Source organism: Hyperolius riggenbachi, chromosome 1 (genome assembly GCF_040937935.1).
Source record: "Hyperolius riggenbachi isolate aHypRig1 chromosome 1, aHypRig1.pri, whole genome shotgun sequence".
NCBI classification, from domain to species: Eukaryota; Metazoa; Chordata; class Amphibia; order Anura; family Hyperoliidae; genus Hyperolius; species Hyperolius riggenbachi.
In genome coordinates, this window is record NC_090646.1 from 293,295,202 (window position 1) to 293,323,111 (window position 27,910).

Consider the following 27,910-nt stretch of genomic DNA (forward strand, 5'->3'; position numbering starts at 1 on the left):
ATCTCTGACCACTGTTAGACTGGTCAGATATGCACAATATCCAGGTAGCCTTGGAGCCTCAAGTTCCTGGTGCCTTTGCTGTTATGGATATTCTGTGGCATGCAGATCTCACTACTCCATATCTTGCTGCAAAGTTACCTCTTCTGCAGCTTGGTGTGGCTGGTGGAGGATCTGGCTGGTAATAGAATAGAGGGATGTTAGAGCTGTGCAGCCTGCACAGCTCTGACATCCCTCTATTCCCAGCCAGATCCTGCATGACACAGAATATCCATAACAGCAAAGGCACCAGGAACCTGAGGCTCCAAGTCTACCTGGATATTGTGCATATCTGACCAGTCTAACAGTGGTCAGAGATATCAGGTGAGTCTATTCACAGAAGGGTGCTAATGGTGGAGGATATCGTCATGCATTAGTTGTGAAGTTACAAATGAATGAACTTTATTAATGTGGATGTGCGCTTTGCATTATGGAATAGAGACTGCGAACAGGCCTGCCAGGCCTAGATGTGGCGCACTCCAATGTGTTTTATGAAGTGGTTGCTGTTGCGCTTTGATATTTTATCTTATTCCAAAATAAAGCTGGCTTGTCCAAATATTCTTTAGCATCCCTTAAGCAGCTCTGTTTGTGCTGTGAGTGGAGAAAAGGCTTCCTCTGCATCACTCTCGTATACAGCATCTCCTTGTGTAAAGTGCGCTGAATGGTTGAATGATGCACAGTGACTCCATCTGCAGCAAGATAATGTTGTAGGTCTTTGGTGCTGGTCTGTGGGTTGACTCTGACTGTTCTCACCATTCGTCGCTTCTGTTTATTCGAGATTTTTCTTGGTCTGACACTTCAAGCCTTAACTTGAACTGAGCCTATGGTCTTCCATTTCCTCAATATGTTCCTAACTGTGGAAACAGACAGCTGAAATCTCTGAGACAGCTTTCTGTATCCTTCCCCTAAACCATGATGGTGAACAATCTTTATCTTCAGGTCATTTGAGAGTTGTTTTGAGACCCCCATGTTGCTACTCTTCAGAGAAACTTAAACGAGGAGGGAAACTTGCAATTGACCCCCTTAAATACTCTTTCTCATGATTGGATTCACCTGTGTATGTAGGTCAGGGGTCACTGAGCTTACCAAGCCAATTTGAGTTCCAATAATTAGTTCTAAAGGTTTTGGAATCAATCAAGTTACAAATTTATGCACCTGCCTAATTTTATTCAAACAATTATTGCGTACTTTCTGTAAATGCAATAAACTTCACTTCACTTCTCAAATATCACTGTGTGTGTCTCCTATTTGATATATTTAACTGACATTTTTTTATCGTAACAACCAACGATTTATACAGGAAAATCATGCAAATTAACAAGGTTGCCAAACTTTCGCATCCCACTGTATATATTCCTTGTGGACGCTCTAATCATATACAGTCTGAACTACTGCAAGACCCTCCTGTCAGGCCTCCCTTGGAACCACATCGCTGCCCTACAATCCATCATGAACGCAACAGCCAGACTAATGTAATCTATTTCTCCCATCGTACTGTCTCCACGACTCCCCTATGCGAATCCCTTCACTGGCTCCTGATCCGCTTCAGAATCAGCTTCAAGATCCTATGTCTGGCCTACAAATCTATACACAAGTCTTCTCCGACCTATATCTCTGACCTGGTCAGCAGATACACACCTCGCCGCCCACTTCACTCCTCTGATGACATCCTCCTAACCACCCCCATCCTGTGGAACTCTCTCCCACTTCCCATCAGGCTTCCCTCCTTCAACACCTTCAAACAAGTCCTCAAAACGTACCGCGTTAAGTAGGCCTGGCCCACCTTGTTGCTGCCCTAACTCTCTTTGCCAAGAACTTCTGAATACAGCCCCCCTCATTTCGTGTCACCACCCACTCCCTATAGATTGTAAGCCTTTAGAAGGGCCCTCTCTCCTTGTGTATCATACTTGATTGTGCACTCTGCCAACAGAATAATGTGAACGTGTATTATTGGGACTATTGCTCCATTGTATGATCTGGCATTGTGTATCTTATTTCTTATTACCTGTATTGTGCTGTCAGTCACCCCTGTTATTATTGTTTGTAACCTTTTTAGTGTCCAGCGCTGCTTAAAGGGAAACTTAAGTCTGCTAAGAAAAATGACTTACTCACCTGGGGCTCTCCTCAGCCCCCTGCAGCTGAACGGTGCCCTCGCCGTGTCCCTACAATGCACCAGGACTCGCCGGCGGCCACTTCCGGTTTGGCCGTCACCGGCCGACAGGCTGGGAAAGCGGCTGATTAGCCGCGTTCCCGTCCGCAATAGCGCCCTCTATTATGCTATTGCGGGCGGGAATGGATAATCAGCCGCGTTCCCAGCCTGTCGGCCGGTGACGGCCAAGCCGGAGGTGGCCGCCGGCGAGTCCTGGTGCATCGTAGGGACACGCCGAGGAGCTGCAGGGGGCTGGGGGGAGCCCCAGGTGAGTAAAAGTCTTTTTTTTTTGCAGACCTAAGGTTTCCTTTAATATGTTGGAACTATATGCATCCAATAAATAATAATATTTATTAAATATTTTAATTAAAACACACAAAAATAAAATAATTCTATTTTTATAAAACACAGTTCTTTCTTCCATCTATTCTCTTTTAATCTGAATCCTTATTGCCTGTTTTCCAGAAAATAATTTTGACTTGTGCTCCAAAAGATGTTGGGGTTTATTTTCAGGGGATGTATTATTTTTGTTTATACTTGAATAAAACAAAACAAAAAACATTTATTCAAATGTAAGACCCGAAGAGACCCAAAACAATTAGAGTTAGGTAAGTGTCAATGGAATTGGAATACGGGCTCCCACACACACACATCAGGTAGTTCTGCTGGTGCTGCTCCTGTCAAAAGAATAGGACAGACTTCTTGATCTGTGTGTGAGAGCAGAGCACTTGCCAACCTTTAATGTTTTGGATCTCGTGGGTTCTTTTGAATGCAATTCTTTTGGGGTGTCTGCTTTCCTTGGTAAAGGGTCTGTCTGTCCTGCTGCATTTTATTGCCAATTCATTTTACTTTTTTACATGGATACCATAGCTGCCTCAATACTATTTAAATTGATTTGTTTATGAACTGTAACTAGGGATTATTTTGGGGGTAGGGCTTATATTTTAGGCTTCCTCAAAAATTGTGAAAAAACATGCTTGGGCTTATTGTGGGTTTATGTCTTATTTTCAGGGAAACAGAGGATTTCATCTTATGACTGTTTTTGTCTCCTGTATACAAGAAATCCCTAAGCTTTGATGCACACTTACGTCTCCACAGAGTTTTCTGGCATGTCAAGTGCACCAGCATCGGTGTCTGTTGTGGGTCACAGTGGATCGTATTCGACCGCCCCTGATTTTCTGTACGATAAAATGCGTTGTGCAGAGCAAGTGCGTCTGATGTCACCTGTAAGGCAATAGTATCGGCCAGGGAGGTTACGAGGAGAAGGCAGCACAGGGAGTACGGTGGTCGAATACGGGATGATGTGACCCATAACAGACACCACTGCAGGTGCACTCGACATGCGAGAAAACTCTGTGGAGTGCACCAGCAGGCAGCAGCTGAGTGCGCATTAAAGCGTGGGGATTTCTTGGTTTTAATAATTTTATGCTATGCCTGTTTGTATTTTATTTATGTGTATTGGATGCTGATTAAAGTCCTTCGGAGAAAATTGGTACTTCATTTACTGGTTATGAATCTGGTGGCGCAGCTTTGTGTGACTATAATGCTGATTATAGACAGTGGTTAGTAGAATCCAGTGTGAGCCTGGATGACAATAGCAATGCATGGACTCAGAATACTCAGTGGCATGACTAGGCCAGAAAAGTAGGACACACATGAGTAAGGAGTGACTGAAATAAGTAGGAAACCCAATGGCTAAAACTTATTGCAATCCACCCAGAGCATGTTGCATGGGGGTGAGCATAGAAAGTGCTGGCCTTGTGGAACATGTGCAGGAGAAAGTGCAGGCCTTGTGGAACATGTGTGAAGTGGGGCAATCTACTGTACACACTGCAGTGCTATCATACTCACCAGGATCCAGCTCTGTCCTATTTCTCAACACCACCAGCATCTTCATCCTGCACCAGTTCTGTGTGTCATAGGGCACACTCCTTGGGAGGGCATGCATGGCATAGGACCCTCCTAACAGGCTGGCAGGGGCCACAGCAATTGTGTGAAAGACAGGTATGTTTAAACACTCGTAAATAAGTGCACACTACTGTACTGCTCTATTCACCATGTCAGTCAGGCCAGTTAAAGAGTCCCAGGGGCAAACCCAGGATTTTCAAGGGGAGGATTCCTAAAAGGTCTCCAGCCACGCACAATACAGTGGCTGTATTGTATACATCATGTTGGGTCACATAATGCAATTTCCCGTCTGACTGACAGGATCTGACAATTATTTCCTAAATGTCCGATCTTTTCCAGATTGACAACGGGATCGATCAGGAGCAGTTTGGATACAGATAATAGTAAAGACAGCCGACATTGGTAATGAAAGGGAAAGGGAAGCATTCACACAGCAGGGCACAGGGCTGTGCTCATAACTGTCTCTGTTAAGTTCCCCAGAGTTGCTCTGTACACACGCTGCTGCTCCATGCTCGGCACACACACTGCTGCTCCATGCTCTGAACACATGCTGCTCCTCCATGCTCTGTACACATGCTGCTGCTCTATACTCTGTACAGACGCTGCTGCTCCATGCTCTGTACACACGCTGCTGCTCCATGCTCTGTACACATGCTGCTGCTCCATGCTCTGTACACACAGTGCTGCTCCATGCTCTGTACACACGCTGCTGCTCCATGCTCCGTACACACCCAGTCAGTTCAGTTACGCTGTTCTGCCGGTCAGTCTGTAATCCAGCTTGCTTCAGTTACTTGGTATTTCCATTCAGGTGAGCATATACGCTCAACTGTCTTTGAGACAAGTGTTCTAATTGTGACAATGAAAAAATATTATTTAACACCCACAAGAAGCCTCGCAAAGCTTACTACTGGGTACACAAAAGGCTGAGCTAGTGACTGTACCTTACACAATGCTTTACCTTCTGCAACAGAAGAGAGCTTTAGTCATGTGGGTTGAGGTATGGCAAGGAGCTGAATCAGATCCTGGTGACTTTTAGGGCTCTTGCTAGAGCTTATTGGAGCCCTCTTTTTAATGAGATTCTAGATACTAATTGCATAACCTTATGTTTAGTTGGTATTTTGAAAGTACACTACAGGTGTGCTTTAAAATTCTTACAGGTGTCCTTTGAAAATCCTTATTAAATTTCCAGCCTTTAAGGTATGAAAGTGGTACACATTAACAGAACTCTGCATTTTATCAGTTTCTTCATTTCCTGTATTTATGCAGTATAGACATATTAAACAGCTTTGCAATGAGCATTTTAAACAATTATAAACAATTATAACCCGAAGAGACGTACAGTGTAATGACAGTCACAGAATGAACCACACACTGTTGGTCCATCTTTGACATAAATTATTAATTTACCAGTGTATTTTATAAATTAAAGAACTAGTACTAGAAGCCAAGGCAAACTTAGGAAAATAATATCCATGCAGGTAGGTAACTATATAGATTATTTTGCCTCTAAAAAGAAATATGTTCATTAAAGATATAGGTAGCTGCCATAAGCCTTACAGTCAGAGAGCAGTGACAGCATCCATATTTCTGACAATAGCAGGTCACATTACTATGCAATATATTATGATATTCACAGTATCATATTTATAAAGTGTTTCTTTGCTATAAAATTAATATAAAATATATTGTAGTTCATACATAATACAGATTTTACATAAGCATAATTACGGTAAATAAAGTGTAAGGTTAAAAAGTAAAAAAATAATAATTCTTATTCACACAAAATACGTATTATAAGGATTCAAATACGGAAACAGGAAATTTGGGCGCATGAGGCAGGTGGACAAAAAGGGCGCCACCATTCACTGCCATAATAAATATCGTTTAATGGGCGCCCAACAGGAAAAATGGGCGCCGGAGAAAAATAACGTTTTAAAAGCGGAGCCCGGGGACTTTTAAAGTTTTATAACTGCTTCTCATGATTACACATTATTTAATGATTTATAATTTTGTAAACATTATTTTTAAACGAAAAACAGTACAATCATTTTTTAAAACATTATTTTTAAACGAAAAACTGTACATTTAAAAAAAAATATATATATTTTTATACGAAAAACCACACAATATTTTTTTTAAACGTTATTAATGCTTATCACAGGGGGGTCTTAGGTTTAGGCACCACCAGGGAGGTCTTAGGTTTAGGCACTACCAGGGGGTCTTAGGTTTAGGCACCACCAGGGGGGGTCTTAGGTTTAGGCACCACCAGGGGGGGTCTTAGGTTTAGGCACCACCAGGGGGGTCTAGGGGTTAGGGATAGGTACAGGGAGGGTTCTGTGTGAGAGTAGGGTTAGGTATAGCTTTAGTAACATTCATATTAATGTTTTATAAAACGTTATTATAAATTTCACTTTTTAAACAGGGAAGATTAGCGTTTTTACAATTGCCGATTTCATACACATTATTTCATGATTTATAACTTTATAAAACATTATTTTCAAACGAAATATAGCACAATTTTTTTTAAACGTTATTCATGCTTATCGTTTAAAACCCTGTGCCCTTTTTTCCCGGCGCCCTTTTTTAACTTACGCTTCAAACACGGTGGTGGTTGACTGAGACACCCTGAAGTCAGACGTTTACAGACAGTAAGAGAGATAGACATGTGCATTTGATTTAAACACATTCATAGCATGCTATTTGAGATAAAGCTCTTCTTTAGTGCAATGCTTGATATCAGTTTGACAATGTGACTATAGTCAAAGAAGATATGGCTATAAACTACGGTAATATACACTAATATGCCCCCAAATTTTCCTTCACTCTTTTTACCTGTGTATTACTACTAGACATCAGAAAGTCTAAGTCAGCCACCTACTCTGAGAGTTTTAATGCTCTGCACACAGGGCAGTCTTTAGGCATAGGCGATCAAAGCAGGTGTATAAGGTGCCACCTATGGGTGAGCTTGCATATTACATCTTTGAAATTGCTGCTGTCTGAACAATGTGCAGAAGCCAAACAGTGATAGTGGAGGGTGTAGAGAGCAAGGTCTGCCTCCCTAATTCATATAACTGGGCTCTACAGAAGCTTAGTAAAGCAGAGACCTTGGGAAGCCTACCTCCTCCTCTAACCATTGGAGACAGCAGCTGCAGCTAACAATGTATGAGAATTCTGGCAGCACTGTGAAAAGGGAGTGGAGGAGCCTGGAAATCAGAATAAGGTAGGCAGCCTGCGAGAGAGTAGATGAAACAGAGGATATCTTGACAGGTGATGTGGATCCTGCAGTGTTTCCTTTAACTGTGTATGTGCTGGTGCTTGGTCCTGTCAGATCAGGAACAGGTTCTAGGCATTCCATACGTATTTACCCAATTGCTTACACTAAGGCTAGGGAGTGGTTATGTTAATCCTTGAACTCCCTACCAAATGTAGATTGGGGTTTCTGTATAGAAAACAGCCTACTAAGCACTGCATAGTGACATAGGTAAAAGCTTTCATTAATTAAAAAAGCCAACAATTTGCCATTTGGGAAATGCACCAGTTTTCAAGCTGGAGCAATGGTCGACACTTCAGTTATATCAGCCTAAATAAATGTTGCAGTGTCATAGGTACCATGCATGTGGTAGTGGAGCTGTGGGTTCCTTATGTCAGATGGAATATGCTGGATCATACTTTCATTAATGTCTCCTTCATTATGCCAGAGATAGGAATACCTTAAGTCTGGAGGTAGTCATGGCTCTCATTTTAAATAATTGCCAAGGGGCTTCTACATGCTTCCAAAGCCCTTAGCAGGGCTCAGAGCGGATACTTGAGTAAAATTTGTGGGTCTCCGTTTTAGTTATTACAACTTTTTCGCCTTATGTCAGAAGAGAACTTTGGAAAATGTTGTAACCATCCATAAAAGGGAAAACTATGAAACATATTTGTAATTGATACATTCATTAATATGCACAGAATTTTAAGTACACAGCAAACTTCTTGGGTGATTTGCAGTCATTCTTACTGCTATTGCTTACAGTATAATATATTTAAACATTGATATTGTTGAACAATATCACTACGGTATATTGATTTTTTTTAGTGTGCTATCCATGGGAGATAGTGCTAGACCTTACATCACAGCAGATTAGGAGCTGAGCTTAGCAGCTGATCACTGTCTCTTCAACTGCTCTTCCCTGTTCTGACATGGGTAGGGATCAGGCATACATTTGATTCTAATGCATGTTCATTTGGGCCCCAGGCAACTTTGACAGTTTCAATATTGGAGGTGCTGTTACTGATATTCTATCATCAGTTTTGTGATGGTACTTCTGACAGGGTGGCTAGCACTCTTCTCCATCAATCAGCTAACCCTAAATGATCCATCTCCTTCCTAATACCTAACATGCCATAAATGTCTCCCCTCAATTTTGAATCCTTACTGGTGCAGAACCCTAACCACCACCCAAACATACAGTCCTTCCTCATCCCTAGCCCTAACTTACTAACCCAAACTGATTTACATAAACTCCACCTAAAAGAACTAAAATATTAATAAAGGTGCGCTATATCTGCATACTCTAGGTAAAGGACATATGCAAATTTTATGCAGACACTGCTCTGGAACATTTTTGGAAGTTTTTATAAATATTTTTTAGTTAAATCTTTTTATATACTTTTTTATAAGTTTTTTTCTCTAGGGGGAACCAGTATGCTCTAGAATGAGTGCAGATGAGTACATGTGATTAGAGTGTGAGTTTATTAATATTTTTAAGATCTTGATACGACAATAAAGTCTCTTATTAATTGGAAATAATTGATTGTGATTTTTATATCCAAGCGCACCTTTATTAATATTTTAGTTCTTTTGTTGTGAGGTGGGGATAAGGGGTTAACCCCATCTGGTAAGGTTGCAGCAGGAGGAAGGTTTACAGCAATATAATATAATTAGATCTGTGAGATATATGTAATTTGGGTAGCGCCCTCCAATCGAACACGGTAAATCCAGCGCTGGAGACTTGGGCGCAGCAGCGCAGGAGACTTGGGCGCAGCCGGCGCCACCCTAGGCCGTAATAGGAACTACGGCTATCGCAGGCACAGGGAGTAACTTCAGTGCCGTCAGAAGACGGACCTGAAGTTGCTTTTAAAACAATAATTCGGCTTCCAGCGATTGCTGGAAGCCAAATTATTTCATTCCCCCACTATCCATGTCGGCCTGGAGGGGGAATAGTAATTAACACGGCCCGGACTTGTGTGGCAGCAGGATCAGCCATATACTGGCTGTGTCCTGCGCCCAAGTCTCCGGCGCCGTTCTCTCTCGTACGCCCTCCAATATCTACTGTATAAACTCCACCTAAGGCTCAACACACACCATACAATCTTGGATGTACAGATTTACCAAATCTATGTAGTATAAAGCCTCATCTACACGGGTAGATGAGGCTCCGATGATCCTTATCAATCGAGCCGCTGATGCGGCTCGATTGATAAGATCCGACAGGACGGATCTTGCTTCCGCCGATTCCCTGCTCGCTCCCCGCTAGGGGACAATGGCAGGGTATCGAGCAGAAGATAAGCGGCGCCGGCGGGGACGAGCGGGCACGAGCGGGGAATCGAATGCGGCGCACGCGCGGCGAGCGGGGACGCGGCGGGTACGCGCAGGAGGCGATCCGGCGGCTAATCGAGCCGCCGGATCGCTACAACCTCTTATGGTGTAGACGGGGCTTAAGGGCCAGCAGATTGAAAATACCTGGAATGATTGATTGGATAAGCTCTTATACTACATGAAAGTGGTAAGATTGTACAACCAAGATTGTATGGTGTGTGTTGAGCTTTAGCCTATTCTGAGCTGTCCAATGGGAATAAAAAACATGGGGAGAATATAAAAATTCATTGTAGACGAATGTCAAACAAATAACTTACTATACATCTTCATGCAACATCAGAATTTGTTAAACAGCGCACCAATTGGACCTGTCCATAAAAAGTTTAAATATTTAGTTTAAAACGCAAAATACAGTGACAATTTAACTTTTCCCTTGCAGCCCTTTTAACAACTGACCCAGAGCAATAGCATTAACAACAGTAAAGAACAACACATTTTTTAAGATAAATTTGCAAGATTTACCAGGATTCTAGATTTTATAGTATTTATGCAAGTATTATAGTTAGCATACGTGTGAGCCTTTGATTGAAACGTCTTGTTGTAGTTAGTTATGGATTTCTCCTTCTGCACACTGATAAATCAGCACTAGGTCTAAGCAGCTCTAAAATGGCCCTTAGGGTAATATTTTTCCATGCTAGAGTATGAGGTAATGTCTTTGGTCTTATACAAAGGAGCATTGTTTATTTAAACTGGATACACATATGTTAACCCCTCTCCTGATGTTTAAACTGTTTGTCATTAGACCATTATATATTAGGAATTATGTCTAATATCAGAATAAAACATTATGGTGAGTTGCATGCAACTGTTTATATTCCCAGATGCTCTAAATGTTTAGATCATTTAAAGCAAAGTGGAACTGAATCATTCCTTCTACTGAATAATTTATCTTTCTTTTTATATACAGTACTGGCATTTTTGATCCAATGGGCCAGATGCAGTACGCTGCATTAGGTTTCCGTGCTTAATTGGGGGACAGCAATTTTACCATTACTACTGCCTGTGGAGTTTATCCTGTTAGCATCACAGGCGTTACTGTGGTTACGTACACTTGCTATGGTAACACGTGTGGTGTAATGCACATTATCAAAGCAATGCGCACGTTACTGCAGTAATAACAGTAAACTTGTGTGCTCCCTACGCACAGAAACTTTATGCAGTGTACTGTATGGGGCTTAATGTTTCTACATACACATGCTGCAAGAAATTCCCAAGCCCTCTACCAGATCAACAAAAATAAAATGAACAGCATTCAGTGTCACTATTATTTTTAGGTATCAACACACAAGTTTGTCAAAATACCCCAATTCCTTGCTAGATAGATACTGAAGAGGTTAATAGACTGTGTTTCACTTTGTGCAGAAACTCATCAGTTACATAGCCCACCGTTTACAGCTTCCCTCTTTGTCTTTTGATCACCGATTGCAGTTGAAAAGGGTGAGCAAACATAGCAGAAAGGGGTTTCTCTTGCAGGATTCAGTGAGAACATAAGAATAAAAGAGCAAATTTTCCTCACCGTTAGGCCCAGTTCACATCTGAGCATTTTTCCGACGATTTTGGCATAACGTTCAAGCGCTATCGCTTTTTAAAGCGCTAGTGCCATAATACCCTATGGGCCCGTTCTCACTTGGGCGATTTGCGTTAATCGCCGGCGATTAACGCAAATTGGCAAATTCAAATTTGTATGCTGCACCATTTTCAGGCGATTTCCCAGCAATCGCGTTTAGTGCTACAGAAGCGCTAATTGCGATCGTGAAAAATTGTCAAGTGTGAATGGCGATTTTTTCGTGTTAATCTTCAAAAATCGCCAGAGCAAAAAGCTATCAAAAGCTCTAGCGTTTTGCGTTTTGCAAGTTTGAATGGGGCCTTAAAGTAGCCACACAAGGCAGCCACAGTGAAAAAACCACAATCAGTAAGTACTTAGTGATTGCAATTTTTTTCAGCTATTGCACTTTGCAATTCTCGTTCGGAGAATGAGAATCACAACTTGAAAGTCTGAAAATGTTACATCGCATTTGGGATTTGGTACAAATGGCATGCTGCAGTGAGAATGCTCCCACACATATTTTAACATGCTTTATGTGCAATAGTCTTACAATCACGTTTTTACATATCATGTGGTATGTTAATATTAACTTTGTGTAAAAAAAAATGCTTGTTCTATTTATATGATATATACTGGCAATAACATCTTTTCACGTCAATTTAGAAAAACAAGTTTTCTTTCTTAAAACAGAAATAATTTGCGCTAATTCAGCTTGGAGTGAGCTTTAGATGTCTCCCAGTGCATCACTGCTGAATATATGCAAATTAACCATTGTTAACCAATGAGTTCTGGTTCACCATGAACTTGCTGGTTAGTCTGTACAATTTAGAAAAGGGTGACTGCTTATTCACTATACAAAAAAACAATGCCCTCAATTCACTAAGCTTATCTCCTGTCTTTAATAACGTTTCTAGAATTGTTACCATGGTGATAAGGCATGTAGTATTCAGGGAACATTTTACCTCAGGCAAACCTAAAGTTAACTCTTCTGTCTTTAAGTTAACTCTTCAATCCTTAAAATAACTCCAGAGACAAGCTGTTAATTAACTGCGTGTGAAAATAACTACAGAAGAGGTCAATTAACTACAGAGGAGGTAACTTAAGGAATGAAGAGATAAAATAACTCTCTCACTGTGTGGAGGTAAGTTTTCTCTTGCCTTATTATCTCCAGCATGATCTTAGTGAATTAAAGCCATTGTATTACTGTACCATTATTTTTTGGATATCCAGATATTGAAGGTGTGATCAAGCCTTGATGTCTGACACTTTTATATTGAATGGTCACTTTCCACGATTGCCAAAATAATGAAAACTATCTCTATATTTAAAAAAACTGGTGGTCAGCCTAATGGTCACATTATAGGATGTCTTTTAGTGGTTGCTAGTGCTATTTTCAAGTTGCAGAGCTACTTAGGTTACAATGGAGAACAGTGGTGTTTGTCTCACCTACTGTGTTCACCAGTTTGAGAACATAGCCACTTTAATAGACTGCAGTACTTGCCTCTCACTGCATACCTTTTTCTAACTTAGTTTCAATGAATGGAGCTATGCAGCCACTTAAAGCTAATAATGTTATGAAAGTCAAGGCCTGCAATAAAACAATGGCTACCTTGTCCCTCGACAATTTGGCCCATCCATCCTTTTTTCACCCCTCATGTTCCCCTCTACAAGTGCTGGGCAGTTCTCTCCTCTTTGCAGCCACAGACTCCCCCTAGTGAATGACTTGTGTTGATTGCGTAATCATGACACAATCAACATTGTGATGATCATGACACAAGCCAAAATTGCATGATAGAGCTTGAATGTCAGAAATCAAAAATGTTACAAGCGCATTGCAAGCATACAACTCTGTAAAAAATAATATCTTTTTCCTGTATTTTACTTATGCTTTCATTAAATTATACAGTCATAAAATTACACACTTTATATATGTCTTTTTTTAACTTATGGAATTTTTTGATAGAACAATCTACTGTAATAATAATAATTCCAGTATTTGTATATCGCTTTTCTCCTATCAGACTTAAAGTGCTTGTGAGGCAGCCACTAGAGCCCCTTCAGTAGGCAGTAGTAGTGTTAGTGAGTCTCGTCCAAGAACTCCTTACTGAATTGGTGCTGGCTTACTGAAGTAGGAAGAGCCGAGATTTGAACCCAGGTCTACTATGTCAGAGGCAGAGCCAGCCACCCCTTATTACCAAAACAAAACCAGATGTCTGAGACTGCTTAGAAGGCAAATTTCCTGAGAAATTTTAGCCGGCATGGGGATCAAGTGGTTAACCCACTTTGTTCTTAAAGGACCCCTGAATTGAGACAGATATGGAGGCTGACATATTTAATTCTCTTTAAACCATGCCAATTACTCAATGTCCTGCTGATCTTCTGCCTCCAATACTTTTAGCCATAGACCATGAACAAGCATGCAGATCAGATGTTTCTGCCTGATTTCTGACTGGATTAGCTGCATGCTTGTTTCAGGTATGCATTTCAGACACTACTGCAGTCAAAGGGATCATCAGCATGCCAGGCAACTGGTATTGTTTATTAGGAAATAAATCTGGGGGACTCCATACCCCTCTCACTTTAAGTGTACCTGAAACTTTAAATTTGAAATGCTAATGTGGAAAAAAAACTAATGTGGATTCAAGCATGCAATGCAATGAGCTAGAAATTAGTTTTCACCCCCAAAAACTATATGCAGTATTGATTTTCATAAAAGCAATAAACTTTTTAAAAAATGGGAAAAGTGGACCTGAAGTTTTTTTTTAGCAAATCTGATGACAGTGCCATGTTTGGGGGCACTGCAATTCACTAGAAAATATGGCACCATAGGCTTCAATTTAGCCTGAATCCAACTCAGGCAAGGTCGGACTGGGCCAGAGTAGTACAGTTTTTTCCCTCGGTGGGCCCCACCTCCAGGTCTCTAGTGGACTCCCCTCCTTGTCTGACAGAGCTCCAATTGCTGCCTGCAGCACAAAAATTCTCTTCTCAGTGCTGTAATCACTCATGCTGAGAGCAGTGGCGTAGCTAAGGAGCTGTAGGCATCGATGCAAATTTTACAATGGGGCCCCCCAAGCACTCTCTATACATAACAATTGATACGACGCACCAAAACCTGCCAATGTCAACGACAGTGTCAGAGGTGCAAGAAGGGGATGGAAAATAGTTTGTTAATGATTACCACTGTTCAAAGTATCTATAGAAGTGATTATATGAGCACAGAACCAATAGAGGGGTAATACTGTAGTTGAGGGAGGGCCCTTCGGGGCCCCGATGCGGTCGCAAGCTCTGCAACCTCTGCGGTCGCGACCTCTGCAAAGTAGGACATTACTTTATAATGAAGGAGGGGACTCTATGCAAAGTTTTGCTGGGCAGCAGTGTCTCTGAATTACAATGCTGCTAAGATCATGTACATTTGGCCCTGTCCATAATACATCATGACCACGCCCACCTTCTGGTGCATGGTCACGCCCCTGTTTTCACCGCAATCATGGGATGTGTGGGCCCCAGGTTGAAATTTCTTTGGTGGGCCCCCAGTGTCCCAGTCCGACCTTGAACTCAGGCTTATAATGACGTAATTCCATTGAAATAAGAGTTGGACAATTTTGCTAAGGGTATTTTTTTTTTTGCTTATAAAATTCTAAATAAATGAATCGTGGGCAGCACTGTGGTGTAGTAGTTAGCAGAACTGGGTCCCTGGTTTGAATCCCAGCCAGGGCACTATCTGTTTGTATGTTCTCGCTGTGTCTGTGTGGGCATTCCAGATTCCTCCCACATACCAAAACATACAGATAAGTTAATTGGCTTCCCCACAAATTGGCCCTGGACTAGAATACATGCACTACACGTTACATACAAAGTCATATGACTATGGTAGGGATTAGATTGTAAGCCCCTCTGAGGGACAGTTAAGTGACCCGACTATATACTCTGTACAGCGCTGCGGAAGATGTCGCCAATATATATTGTAAATACTAAATAATAATAAAGGTATCCTCAATGTCTCATCTGTTACCTAGTTCAAATCTCTAGAATTCAGACACCAGTAATTACTACCTGAGCGGCAGACTTTACTACAGTAGTGCAGTGTAGTGTTGGGCGAACAGTGTTCGCCACTGTTCGGGTTCTGCAGAACATCACCCTGTTCGGGTGATGTTCGAGTTCGGCCGAACACCTGATGGTGTTCGGCCAAACCGTTCGGCCACATGGCCGAACTAAGAGCGCATGGCCGAACGTTCCCCGAACGTTCGGCTAGCGCTGTGATTGGCCGAACGGGTCACGTGGTTCGGACCCGAACGCGCTCTGATTGGCCGAACTGTCACGTGGTTCGGGTAAATAAATACCCAAACCACGTCATATTTCCGCCATTTGTCTGTGGGTTTAGCTTTGGGTAGGCAGGCAGGGTAGTTCGCTCTCCAGCCACGCTAGCCAGGGTCCCCCCCAGTCATTGTGTGTCGCTGCTGGGAATAGTAGTACACCGCTCGCTCAGCATTCTGTTTACTGCCACTCTGTGTACCTCGCTCAGCCACACTATATAGCATTCTGTTTACTGTTCTGTGTCTGCTGGGAATAGTAGTACACCGCTCGCTCAGCCACACTATATAGCATTCTGTTTACTGCCACTCTGTGTACCTCGCTCAGCCACACTATATAGCATTCTGTTTACTGTTCTGTGTCTGCTGGGTATAGTAGTACACCGCTCGCTCAGCCACACTATATAGCATTCTGTTTACTGCCACTCTGTGTACCTCGCTCAGCCACACTATATAGCATTCTGTTTACTGTTCTGTGTCTGCTGGGAATAGTAGTACACCGCTCGCTCAGCCACACTATATAGCATTCTGTTTACTGCCACTCTGTGTACCTCGCTCAGCCACACTATATAGCATTCTGTTTACTGCCACTCTGTGTCTGCTGGGAATAGTAGTACACCGCTCACCCGCCACTGTATAGCATTGTGCTCTGTGTCGCTGCTGGGAATAGTGGTACACCGCTCACCCGCCACTGTATAGCATTGTGCTCTGTGTCGCTGCTGGGAAAAGTGGTACACCGCTCACCCGCCACTGTATAGCATTGTGCTCTGTGTCGCTGCTGGGAATAGTGGTACACCGCTCACCCGCCACTGTATAGCATTGTGCTCTGTGTCGCTGCTGGGAATAGTGGTACACCGCTCACCCGCCACTGTATAGCATTGTGCTCTGTGTCGCTGCTGGGAATAGTGGTACACCGCTCAGCCACACTATATAGCATTCTGTTTACTGTTCTGTGTCTGCTGGGAATAGTAGTACACCGCTCGCTCAGCCACACTATATAGCATTCTGTTTACTGCCACTCTGTGTACCTCGCTCAGCCACACTATATAGCATTCTGTTTACTGCCACTCTGTGTCTGCTGGGAATAGTAGTACACCGCTCACCCGCCACTGTATAGCATTGTGCTCTGTGTCGCTGCTGGGAATAGTGGTACACCGCTCACCCGCCACTGTATAGCATTGTGCTCTGTGTCGCTGCTGGGAATAGTGGTACACCGCTCACCCGCCACTGTGCTCTGTGTCGCTGCTGGGAATAGTGGTACACCGCTCAGCCACACTATATAGCATTCTGTTTACTGTTCTGTGTCTGCTGGGAATAGTAGTACACCGCTCGCTCAACCACACTATATAGCATTCTGTTTACTGCCACCCTGTGTACCTCGCTCAGCCACACTATATAGCATTCTGTTTACTGCCACTCTGTGTGTGCTGGGAATAGTAGTACACCGCTCACCCGCCACTGTATAGCATTGTGCTCTGTGTCGCTGCTGGGAATAGTGGTACACCGCTCACCCGCCACTGTATAGCATTGTGCTCTGTGTCGCTGCTGGGAATAGTGGTACACCGCTCACCCGCCACTGTATAGCATTGTGCTCTGTGTCGCTGCTGGGAATAGTGGTACACCGCTCACCCGCCACTGTATAGCATTGTGCTCTGTGTCGCTGCTGGGAATAGTGGTACACCGCTCACCCGCCACTGTATAGCATTGTGCTCTGTGTCGCTGCTGGGAATAGTGGTACACCGCTCACCCGCCACTGTATAGCATTGTGCACTGTGTCGCTGCTGGGAATAGAGGTACACCGCTCACCCGCCACTGTATAGCATTGTGCTCTGTGTCGCTGCTGGGAATAGTGGTACACCGCTCACCCGCCACTGTATAGCATTGTGCTCTGTGTCGCTGCTGGGAATAGTGGTACACCGCTCAGCCACACTATATAGCATTCTGTTTACTGCCACTCTGTGTCTGCTGGGAATAGTAGTACACCGCTCACCCGCCACTGTATAGCATTGTGCTCTGTGTCGCTGCTGGGAATAGTGGTACACCGCTCACCCGCCACTGTATAGCATTGTGCTCTGTGTCGCTGCTGGGAATAGTGGTACACCGCTCACCCGCCACTGTATAGCATTTCTGTACTGCCACTGTACTGCTGCCAGTCAGCGTGTACTTTAAGGATAAGTGAAATGAGGAAGAAATCCGGTGAAAGAGGGAGGGGCAAGGGAAGAGGTGTTTCCCCTGACGGTTCACGTACAGGCCACAGGGGAGCACCCAAGAAAACCCACTCAATACCGCCCATGTTGTCCAGGACAACAACCCTCACAAACCCAAAAGAACAGGACCAGATAATTACTTGGATGACCTCTCAAGCGTCCAGCAGTGGGTTAAGCAGCACCAGCACATCACGCACGAGGTCCGAGTCCTCAGCCAGTTACAAGGAGCCAGTGGGCACAAAGCTGACACAACCGGCAGCGACACCACGCACACAACTGCCAGATAACCAGTCCGATGAATTACCTCAGGACACAATGGGGTATTCGCAGGAGCTATTCCCAGCCCAACAAACTTCCACCTTTCAAAGATCAATGGAGGAACAGCCAGAAATGTTGTGCCCGGAGCAAACAGAAATCGCCAGCAAGGCAGGTGCTCCAAAGTCTGGGCTTTCTTTGAAGACTGCACTGAGGATGTTACCATGGCGATTTGCAAGGTGTGCAAGACCCGCCTGAGCAGGGGGAAAAGTATTAACAACCTCTCCACCACCAGCATGAGCCGCCACATGCTATCCAAACATCCCACTCTGTGGGCAAATGCGGCAGGACAGGGTACCAGCAACACTGCCTCCCTTGGGTTCACCAGACTCACCACCAGACCCGCCTCAGCAGCAGCAGTAGCCCAGCCATTGCGTGGTTCACAACATTCACAAACATCAGACGACGCTGACACTGTCACTTTCCGGAGTAGTGCTCTTGAGGTCTCCCAGTGTTCATCAAACACAACAACCAACAGCCCTTCCGTGTGCAGCGCTGCGGTTCAGTTGTCTGTGTCGGAGATGTTTGAGCGCAAGAGGAAATTGCCAGCAAATGACCCCCGGGCCGTGGCAGTAACAGCCAGCATAGCCAAGCTTCTGGCCTGCGAAATGCTGCCATATCGAGTGGTGGAGACAAACAGCTTCAAGGGCATGATGTCAGTGGCCATCCCACGTTACGTGGTTCCCAGCCGCTACCACTTTGCGCGCTCTGCAGTGCCTGAGTTGCATGAGCACGTGGTCAGCAAAATAACCCGAAGCTTGAAGAATGCCGTTGCCTGCAAGGTTCACCTCACCACTGACACCTGGACGAGTGCGTTCGGCCAGGGTTGATACATCTCCCTTACCGCGCACTGGGTGAACCTTGTGGAGCCTGGCAGCGATTCCTCACCTGCTACGGCGCGGGTGTTGCCCACGCCGCAAACAGCTGCACCGCCGTCCCTCCCACTGGATAACAACAGCAGCACCTACCTCTCTGACTCCTTCTCCTCCAACGCATCTCAAAGCTGTACCTCATCCGGAAACGCTAACCCAACAGCAGTAGGATCGTGGAAGCAGTGCAGCACAGCTGTTGGCATGCGTCAGCAAGCGTTGCTGAAGCTGATCTGCCTTGGGGATAAGCAGCACACAGGGGAGGAAATTTGGAGGGGAATAAAGGAACAGACGGATTTGTGGCTGGCACCGCTGGACCTGAAACCGGGCATGGTTGTGTGTGATAATGGGAGTAATCTCATTCGCGCTTTAAGGTTGGCTAAGCTGACACACATCCCTTGCCTGGCGCACGTGATGAACCTAGTAGTTCAGCGGTTCCTGAGGACATACCCAGGCGTGGCCGATCTTTTGTTGAAGGTGCGACGAGTGGCCAAACATTGCAGAAATTCCAGTACTGCTTCGGGGGCACTCGCCAAGATGCAGGAGCGCTTCAATCTCCCCCACCATCGCTTGCTGTGTGATGTCCCTACGCGCTGGAATTCTACGCTGCACATGCTAGCCCGCTTTTGCGAGCAGAAGAGTGCAGTGGTCCAGTACATGACGGCGCAGTACCGAGGCGCATCCGGACAGCTGCCAAGCTTCTGTGGATCCGATTGGGCCAACATGTTGGACCTGTCCCAAGTCCTCCAAAATTTTGAGCAATCCACGTTGCTTGTGAGCAGTGACAACTCTTCAGTCAGCATTACCATACCACTGCTGTGTTTACTGAAGAGGTCGATGTTGAAAATCAAGGAAACAGCTGTCATGATGCAACTGGGGGAATCTGAGGGAGAAAACGATCAGCGTGATGGTACCAACATCAGGCCATCCGCCTCAGGAAACGCTGGCCCCAGCAGCTATGATGAAAAAGAGGAGGAGGAACAGCTGGAGTTGGAGCAGGAATTTCCTGCCACCACTGACGAGGGCCAGAGCGGTGCACGTTGGACTTCCACAATTCAGCGCGAATGGTCAGCAGAAGCAGACCAGGAAGAAGGTGACGACTATGATGCATCACAACAACTATCACAACGCTCACAAGAGGATGATGAGGATTCTGGCAGGACTCTGGCACTCATGGCTCAATTCATGCTAGACTGCATTGAACGCGACCCACGCATTGTGCGCATTCTGGACAACACCAATTACTGGGTTTATACCCTTCTGGATCCACGGTACAAACACAATGTTCCAAAACTGCTTGAAGAAAGAGTCAGACAGGTCAAAATGGAAGAATACCAGCAGGCCCTTGTGGAGACTTTAGAGAGGAGATTGACATCCTCCCCCTCCTCTAGCCAGTTGTACTCCGACAGACTGACTTCCGCAAACCCAGGACGACCAGGAGGGCAGCAAACAACACAAGCCGCAGCTAGTGCCCAAAAGGGAATGGTATCGGCAGTGTCCTTGGAGTGGGAAAATTTTATGACACCCATGCAGCAGCAGCCCACAGAACAGCAAGCGTGCAGATCCACCTCCAACACCGCTCGCCTGGAGAAGATGGTCAAGGACTACATGTCAGATGGCATAGCTGTGTTGAACAATCCATCTGCACCCTTCAATTATTGGGTATCGAAGCTAGACACCTGGCACGAACTGGCAATGTACGCAATAGAGGTGCTGGCTTGCCCGGCAGCCAGCGTTATGTCGGAACGCTGTTTCAGTGCTAACGGAGGCATCGTCACAGATCGGCGTATCCGCCTCTCCACAGAAAATGCAGACCGTCTGACTCAAATTAAAATGAATCAATCCTGGATTGGAAACGACTACGCAACACTCCTGGACCCCAACCAAGTAACATGAACAATGACCATCTGTGATGGGTTAGCGTTTCCGGTCCCTGTTTATTGAACCTCTCATCTTTATTACATTTATGACTGCATGGCGGCAAAAAGCATTGCTATATCCGCACGCTATTTGTCCTCATGCAAGGCCTGGGATGTTGTGTCTCAAAAAGCGTGGCCTTCTCCTCCTGCGGCTCCTCCTGTTCCCTCACGTGTGCTGCTGCTGCTGCTGGGTTAGCGTTTCCGGTCCCTTTTCCTGGAACCTCTTCTCTGTATTACATTTATGACTGCATGGCGACAAAAAGCATGTTACCTGTGCAAAGAAACATGACATTTTCCACATTTAAAAGACAGTTTTTCCTTTGAAACTTTACAATCAATTTTCTCAAAAACTATAAGCTCTTTTTCAAATATTTTTTTTCCTCCTGTACCCACTCCCAAGGTGCACATACCCTGCAAATTTGGGGTATGTAGCATGTAAGGAAGCTTTACAAAGCACGAAAGTTCGGGTCCCCATTGACTTCCATTATGTTCGGAGTTCGGCGCGAACACCCGAACATCGCGGCGATGTTCGGCGAACGTTCGCGAACCCGAACATCTAGGTGTTCGCCCAACACTAGTGCAGTGCTAGATTTTAATGCTCTTCAGTTGTTATATTTCAAAGCATGATAGGTACCTAGAGGGCAGTAGGTTGTTCCTTATGAACCAGTGCTTCACACATACACTCACTGCATGGATTAACAATAGGTCAGCTTGAAACAAATGCAGAGCTGCCTGTTGGTTGAATAAACAGTCCCTCCTTCTAGACAGCAGCATTCGAATTGAGAACATGCTCTGATTCATAGCAGGGACGCAGAAGCACATCAGGAGGGCTCATAAGCACCTATTTGACACCCCTATAGGGTTCATTTCTGAACGCTTCACATTCACTTCAAGGCATTTCATATCTGTGAAAATCTTAATTTTATCTTTAGATTTTTTTCAAAAACCAAATGCAAATGACTACTTTTCACAATTTTAACATTAATCTGTAGTAGTATAGTATATAAAAACATTCTCCATGTGTATAGTCTATAATGGGGCTCGAACATATACATTTTTATTTACACTAACATGGCTCTTAGGCACGTGGTTTACATGAGAAAATTATTATTTTGTATTATGATACCCTCTAGAGTATTACAGCAATGGCTTGCTGTGGGTTTACTTATCAGATTGTAGCTTCCTGTGTGATTTGTTGATGTCTGGATACAACAGATATGCACAGCCCCTATATGTATGCCTTTTTTCACGTGATAACCATTTAGTAGTAAAGCAATTATAACAATCTGTAAACTCTATTATAGGCCCACGTTCTACTGAATTTCATACAATTTCATAGTAACAAATACTGATTAGTACTTGAATCTTAATGCATGTCAAATAAACTTAAAATTAGGTGCTTAAAATTTCATTAAATATAAGAATGAACCCTTTGACAGCTGGTTTGAAGTATAGGATCCTAAGAAAACTATGGTCAGTTAAAAAAAAATAATATATGCAAAGAACAGTGGTAAAGTGAACTTATGTTCAATTTAAGCACCATGGAAAATGGATTTAATAAATTAAAACTTTTTGTCTATTATGAATACACGTTCATTTAATTGCTCTTCACTGTTTGAGTCTATCACCCCCAACAGCACCTTTCATGATGCCTGATGATTAAAAAAATATCTGACGCAGGGTGGATACTAGACGTTCCTGTTGTAGCATGCTAGCATTTTGTCATTATTTAGACCTGTACGCCTATGACATTTTCAAGAGTGGCCACATTTAGGTCCTCTAAAAAAATGTTTTAATTCATTTATTCTCAACTTTAATTTGATTATGTCATGAAAACCTTTGACATAAAGATCTTTAATACCGGGGATCTAGTGCCTACCCTCGTGGATGTGTCACTTTAATTGTTGGCATTTTTATACTAGAACTACCAGCTAAGGCTTGCTATATATCCTATGTTTTGCAGTCTTCAGATCTGCCAATATGTTTGCATTTTGCGACTTTGCTGGGCAATGTGTATGGGCTTAACTATACCTCCTGCCTTCTCCGTGATGGTGGGAGGCCCAGAGGCTGACGGTTGCCTAGGACTTTGCAGCTTCATGCATGTATGTATCGGGGTGGACACGTGTGGGCAAGCATGGCACACAGTTTTGTAACAGCAAGGGTCTGGCAGGACAGTGCCAGTGGCGCAGAGTCATGATCCTCTGCTGACACTTTGCCTGTCTGGCCAATCAGAATACTCATATCACATGACTCCCGTGCACCAGGGAGCCAGACAGTCACCAGCAGCCAGCCCTTTCCCAGGAGCCAGCTCGGCTGTGTGTGCAAGCCTCGAGGAACTAGTGCAGAGTGGAGGCAACTTGCTGCTTAGTTGCTGGTAGTAAGTATGTCTCTCCCCCCCCCCTCCCCATTCCTATCCTGTCTAATCTACTCACAGTGGCATTGGTGTTGATTTGAATGGTCCAGGAAGGGGGTGCAAAAATCGAAGTTATGTATTGTTATTCGGCCTGGTCACCACTTGAGATGAGCATGCGAGATTGCCAATTTTGCCAATTTTCAGCAAACTGGGCCAAATCTCGTTCAGGACCCGTTTCCACTACACGTGGTGCAATGCGGCTACATAGCCGCATTGCACCACGGCTGAACTGAAACTAATGCACGGCAATAGAACAGTTTCCGATGCATGCTGGTTATGCGGAGCGGTGCAGAGCGGTGCGGAGCAATCAGAGAATCTGCAGCATGCTGCAGATTCTTGCTAAGCTGCATCCGCCCACATCCAAGTCCCGTCTCCTCCATTCACTTCCGGATCAGGAGATGAAGAAGTGACGCGAATGAGAGCAGAAATGATGCAATGTGGCTAGGTAGCCACACTCGCATCACTTCACAAATGGAAAAGGGCCCTTATGGTGGCCATACATGGTACAATAAAAACGTTCGATTATCCTGTTTATTCGATCTAAATGATCGAATCAAATGAAAGTTGAAAATATATATATTTTTTCAATCAAGAAATACAAATAATTATCCCGTTTTTTCGAGAAAAATCAGATCGGACATGCTGAAAAAAATCTTTATATTCGATCTAACGGAATAATCGAACTAAATTCTCTAATCGAAAAAAAATGAAAAATTGTACCATGTATGGCCACCCTTAGTGAGATGCTAGCGAACTCAGCTGTCAAGAGTTCCCAGAACACACCAGTTTTAGTGAATCTCAAAGCATGGTTTATATTTCAAAAATTTTTACCAGCCAATGTGACTTTACTAGCAGAGATAGTTAATGAGATGCAAATAAATCAATTGCATTCAAATTGTATGTACATTCTATGTATCTTAAAACTGGACCAAACAAAATCAACAGGAAATTATTTTCACTGAATTTCTAGTTCAATACAATTTACATGACATTTTAAAGAGACTCTGTAACAAAAATGTCATCCTTTTTTCTACTATCCTACAAGTTCCTAAACCTATTCTAATGTGCTCTGGTTTACTGCAGCACTTTCTACTATCACAATCTCTGTAATAAATCAACTTATTTCTCTCCTGTCGGATTTGTCGCCCTGTGTCTGGAAGGCTGCCAACTCTTCAGTGTTGTTGATCTGGTTTGCACGCCCCCTCTATGCACACTCCCGTGTGTGTTATTTAGATTAGGCAGCCTCTCTACTCCCTCAGTGAGAGAAGAGAGCTTTACAAGCTGGATAAATTGTCTTCTGTTAGGCTGTGAAAGGAGCTGGGCTGTCACATGCTGAGGAATTACAGACACCGCAGAGCTGTCTGCAGGAAGAAACAATCAGCCTGTCACTCTTCAGTGGATGATAGCTGCAGGGGGAAGAAGTTAAACACGCAAATTATCTCTTGAGATTCAAAAGGAAGGCTGTATACAGCCTGCTTGTGTATGAATGTATTTTCTATGTGTGGACATACTGTACATCAACCTACTTCTGTTTTTGGTGGCCATTTTGTTTGTTTATAAACAAACTTTTTAAAACTGTTTTTGACTACTTTTAATGCAGCGGGGAGCGGCGAAATTGTGACAGAGGGGAATAGGAGATGTCCCTTAAAGCACTGGTATGTTTACTTTTGTGCGATTTTAACAATACAGATTCTCTTTAAAGCAAGTAAAAAGTATTTGCATCTCATTGACCATCTCTGCTGACTAAAGACAGTCAACAGTCTAGAAACTGATCATAAAGATGTACTTGCACCCTGATATAAAAGGAAGCTTCCATCTAGTTTTCTCCCTTCAGATGATTGTCTTGGAGGGAGTGATTAGTACAGAGGCAGACAGGTTAAAGGTAGCCCATACATCTAGCGATGGTGGGCAGATTCGACCAAAAGACATATCTCTCTCTAATCAAATCTGATTAGACAGAGATCTTTTGACTGCCCATACACCACAGGCTAATTCCCGATCAATTGCATGCTGAAATCGATCCATAATGGCCTTGTGACACCGAATCTGCCACCTTGCTTGCCCAACGCTGTCCCCCTTAATGCCCAATGTACACTTTAAAGGACAACCGAGGTGAAAATAAACGTATGAAATAAACAATTGTATCTATTCTCTCTTATCTCTTTCCTGATCTCTAGTGTGTGCGTGCGTGCGTGTGTGTGTGTGTAAAATGGGGTTTTAGCTCTGCAAAGTTATGTTTTGTGCAATATCACAACTAGTTTATGCAAATGTATGAACATTTTTATTCACATATATGCAGCTTGAAAATGGACCAATCAATTTAAACCTGGGTAGGACTTGAGTGGTCCATTTTCAAGCTGTATATACTTGCATAAAAATGTACATATATTTGCATAAATTTGGAAATATTTGCTTATCAGTGATCATCCCTAACCACAACCTGAATAAGGGCTCAAACCCACTAGCATCCTTTGCTAAGCGCTAGTGATTTGAAAAAGCTCTTGCTAATGCAATGCTATGGGGGATTTTTACAAAATCTCATCGCTCAAGTGGGATCACATTACATTGGCAAGAGCTTTTCAAATCACAAAGCGCTCAGAAAAGCACTCCTAGTGGGTTCCAGGCCTAACACATAGCTCAAAGTATAAGCTGAAGTCTCTATTATACTGACTGAATTTCTGCATGTACAGTACATTAAAATACATTCAGCGCTGACTTTTGTAAGCTGCAGCTTAGGGCCCGTTTCCACTACATCCGGAATAAGCAACGTTTTCTTGCATGCGAGCTGTACAGGGGAAACGCTGCTTATTACTTAATGGCTTGCCGTCCAGATCACATAGAAGTGCAATTCTAGACGTCATGCTGCAGATTCCTGCAGCACTCAGCCAAATACCTATAGCCATGCATAGCAAAGCTAAGCAATTCGGGTTATGGCTTCGCAGCAGTACAAATGCTGCGGCCGAATCGTAAATGGCTGCAGCACCTTGGAGAAATAGACCCTTCACACTATAGGTAAAATGTGTTCATCGGGCTTTAACACTGGTGAAGCTGAAGCTGAACAGCAACGCTAGATCTGTAGCAACTCAGAATAAGGCATTAGCAGCAGGCACTTTAGATGTATGTGTAGCTGCTGCACAGGCGTGCGTTAAAAAGGGGTGCTGGGAAAAAAGGGCGCGGGGTTTTAAACGATAAGCATGGATAACGTTTAAAAATGTATTGTACTGTATTTCGTTTAAAATTAATGTTTTATAAAGTTATAAATCATTAAATAATGTGCATTAAATCGGCAATTGTAAAAACGTTAATCTTCCGTTTAAATAGTGAAACGTATAATAACGTTTAAAAAAAATTACTAAGTAACCCTCCCTGTACCTACCCCTAACCCCTAGACCCCCCTGTTGATGCCTAAACCTAAGACCCCCCCTGTTGGTGCCTAAGTAACCCTCCCTGTACCTACCCCTAACCCCTAGACCCCCCTGTTAGTGCCTAAACCTAAGACCCCCCTGTTGGTGCCTAAACCTAAGACCCCCCTGTTGGTGCCTAAACCTAAGACACCCCCCTGTTGGTGCCTAAACCTAAGACCCCCCTGTTGGTGCCTAAACCTAAGACCCCCTGTTGGTGCCTAAACCTAAGACCCCCTGTTGGTGCCTAAACCTAAGACCCCCCTGTTGGTGCCTAAACCTAAGACCCCCTGTTGGTGCCTAAACCTAAGACCCCCCTGTTGGTGCCTAAACCTAAGACCCCCCTGTTGGTGCCTAAACCTAAGACCCCCCTGTTGGTGCCTAAACCTAAGACCACCCTGTTGGTGCCTAAACCTAAGACCCTCCTTAGTGCTCACTGTATTGTGTGTAGAATAATGTTTTAAAAACAGTAAGGGATAAAATATATTACAATTTACATTACGTACTGATCGCTTTGTTTTGTGAATAATAATGTTTTACAAACAGTAAGGGATAACATTTAAAATAATGTTTTATTGAAATAAGAAACGTAAATCATCACAAGCAGTTATAAAACATGAAAAATCTTCGGGCGCCGTTGGAAAACGTTATTATTCTCGGGCGCCCTTTTTTCCTGTTCGGCGCCCATAAAACGATAATTATTATAGGAGTGAATGGCGGTGCCCGATTTGTCCACTAGCCTCCTGCGCCCTTTTTTACTGTTACCGCTGCACAGGGCTCTGCCTCTCAGCATCATCCTGCTTCAATAGCAAGTGGGCAGCGGCAGAAACACTGCTATCTAAGAAGATCACAGCCTGCAATTCGGAAGTCTGTGCTTCAAAACTAGGCTGATGGGTCCTCTTAACCAAATACTACAACAATGAATAATCTAAAATCAGTCAATCAAAGAACTTATAAAGAGAAACAAACAAGCTGCGCTGCTGAGCATCTCAACAGGGATAGGAACATGTTTGTGTCTGCAGATGGGTTCCATGGAACCAAAAGTATGTAGTTATTTTTATTAGACCGTCTACATCTAACTTGCTTTAAAAGTGTATGTCATACCCCTATCATAAGTACATGTTTACATTACTGCGAACTTCCTGTTTTGTCTTGTTTGGGATACATTAAAGCAGTCACAATAGAAAAAAGAAATA

The 27,910-nt window shown here is 43.7% G+C and overlaps 1 protein-coding gene across 3 annotated transcripts in view; it reads right to left on the reverse strand.

Moving 5' to 3' along the window:
- Nucleotides 1-27,910, reverse strand: part of LOC137508077 (fibrillin-2-like) — a 710,315-nt gene that overhangs the window by 338,593 nt on the left and 343,812 nt on the right. For all 3 annotated transcript variants that reach the window (XM_068233727.1, XM_068233729.1, XM_068233728.1), the window contains exon 5: nucleotides 9,992-10,042. The gene's annotated coding sequence lies outside the window, so the exon portion shown is untranslated. The remainder of the gene's footprint in view (nucleotides 1-9,991; nucleotides 10,043-27,910) is intronic.